The sequence below is a fragment of the Podarcis raffonei genome, chromosome 2 (assembly GCF_027172205.1).
Source record: "Podarcis raffonei isolate rPodRaf1 chromosome 2, rPodRaf1.pri, whole genome shotgun sequence".
Classification (NCBI taxonomy): Eukaryota; Metazoa; Chordata; class Lepidosauria; order Squamata; family Lacertidae; genus Podarcis; species Podarcis raffonei.
In genome coordinates this window covers 109,790,015-109,792,614 of record NC_070603.1, presented here as the reverse complement: position 1 = coordinate 109,792,614, position 2,600 = coordinate 109,790,015, and the positions used below count along the sequence as shown (strand labels likewise).

The following is a 2,600-nucleotide window of genomic DNA, read 5'->3' as shown; positions in this document are numbered from 1 at the left end:
CCAGGTCTCATAATTGTCCCGATTTAATTTAGGACACTCAGCAGCTTCAGAGGCTTGGAAAAACTCCATTCCAGCTCTTAACGCCAGCCGTGAGTCTTCTTCACTTCAGAGACTCCTTATCTTGGCACCCATAAATCACGAAGCCTGCTTGGCTCGGTTCCCAGGCCAATTAGGCCAGCCGGACATCAAAGAGGCTGCCGCGGCAACAGAAAAGCCTCTGCTTTCGCTTTTCCCACACATACCTCAGCAGTCTGTCGCAGTCTTACTCTCCTGCAAGTGCCGTGAATCTGGGCCCATAACCTGTTGTTGGGATACTGCCAGGGAGATAGAGTCCATCTGAGGCCCCAAGCTTGGTGCTGGACGATCCATCGACCTCCCGTAGTCACGCAGTATCAGCTATTTATAGCGACACGAAGCCTCAAGAAAAGATAGCCACATTCTTGGACTTGTGCACACTCTATCAGCAGAATTCACACAACAGAAGTTGCACAGCATGAGAGCAGAACATGCATATTTACAGTTTATTAGGCGTTGGTCAGAACAAAGAAAAGCATGACCGTCTGCTCCGACTGCTCAGGCAAAACAGCCAAAAACGAAACGAACTTACAACATAAACATCCTGTGAGACAGGAACTTACGCAGGCTGTTATACAAACATCCTGCTCCCTTTTAAGGTGGAACGGAAATATCCTAACAAGCTGTTGTGTTTGCTGCAGCAGAAGGTAAGCCTGCAATCCTGCACACACACTAATATAGGAATGCACTGCGCCATGGCCACAATGTTGGGAAAGGATAATTCTTAATCGTTAATTTCCCTTGCCTTGCTTTTATTCTCTTCCTGGCTTGTTCCAGAGTTGAAATGATCAGAAGGAAACTAACATTAGCCTTGCTATTTATTTTCTACATTGTTCTTATGCTAGGCTTTAATAGTATATATACAGCTCTCCATTTTTATAGAAAAGCCATGGATTTTAAAATGAAATATAATTCTTAGGCTGCACTCACCTGAGAAGTAAGCCCTATTGAATTCAACAGAACCTAGTTATGAGTAGACACGGGTTGGATCACACTGTTGCCCAGTTATCAGGTTTACACTCAAGGATCCGTGTCATGCATTATGATACTTTGTGGGAAATTTAAAAACAGCTTGTTTTTAAAGGGCATAATGCAATGTAGCGGAATCAGGATAATGAAGTAAATGACTATTGAAGTGGTAGACTGGACTGCCTCTTGTCAGCTCACATTTTTTAAAAATAGGTATCACTCCGGCGGGAAGGTAAACGGCATTTCCGTGCGCTGCTCTGGTTCGCCATAAGCGGCTTAGTCATGCTGGCCACATGACCCGGAAGCTGTACGCCGGCTCCCTCGGCCAATAAAGCGAGATGAGCGCTGCAACCCCAGAGTCAGCCATGACTGGACCTAACGGTCAGGGGTCCCTTTACCTTTACTATTTAAAAGATGCTTATGGGTGGATGGGTGGGGGGGAGGCAAGCCAAGAAGAAGGCAGTGAGAGCAGCGGGCACTGAGTGGAACAATGCTGATATCAAAAGAACTTGTATCTTCAAGCTCATCTGCCAGTGATTCGGACAGTGAAGTTGACAAAAAGGTGAAAAGGAAAAACAAGCAGTGCCCAAAAAGCCTGTAAAGAAACAGAAGAAGCTCCAAGCAAAGTAGCAACTGAGATGAGAATATGTTTCAGATTGGTAAAATAAGATATGTCAGTGTTCATGATTTTAAAGGTAAAGTCCTAATTGATACTACAGAATGCTGGGTGGATCAAGGAGGTGAAATGAAACCTGGCAGAAAAAGGTATCTCCAGAGCAGTGGAGCCAGCTGAAGGAACAGCTTACCGGTATACTATATTGACGAAGCAGTAAGAAAACTGTAAAGATGAGCCATGCAGAAACTATACTGTTATAGGTTTAAGTAGTCTTTTTACACTGGCCTTCATTTTCTAAACTATTTGTTTTCCAAGCTATTGCATATTTGGATTGTATAAATAATTATTGTATATATAATAAATTATTATTATTATTTAGAAGACAGCTGAAGGCAGCCTTGTTTAGGGAAGCTTTTAATGTTTAATGCTGTATCATGTTTTTAATATTTGGTTGGGAGCCGCCCAGAGTGGCTGAGGAAACCCAGCCAGATGGGCCGGGAATAAGTAATAAATTATTATTATGATGATTGGACTGCAAAACAATTTGTAAGATGAGCGCTTTTTAAAAAAATGTGCATTAAAAGTGTATTCTGGGTGAAGTTACAGATGTGTATACTTTTATTAAACAGGTGTCACGTTCTCACATCATGGTGTAAAATAAAACACATTCAATTAAAAATAAAATGAAAATAAAAGATCCTTAAGCAACGCAGCTGGCGAACAGGGACAACAACTCAGCAGACATCCGTGCTGCTGGACATCCAGGGCGAGGCTGAACTTCTAAAGGGAAAGTGCGTTGTAAACGTGGCAACGGAAGCACGTTCGAGTCTAGACGCCCGGCGGCGGGCGAGGAAGGCGGCGGTTGCCAGGGGCCGTCCGGTTGCTAGGGTGAGCCTGGCAACGGAGGCGCCGGCAGCAGGCCCGGTCGCTAGGGGCGGGG

General features: G+C 44.3%; 1 pseudogene; it reads left to right on the top strand.

The window, feature by feature from the left end:
- The first annotated feature begins 1,466 nt into the window (after positions 1 to 1,466).
- LOC128409620 (activated RNA polymerase II transcriptional coactivator p15-like) lies at positions 1,467 to 1,992 on the top strand (annotated as a pseudogene).
- Positions 1,993 to 2,600: the final 608 nt, after the last annotated feature.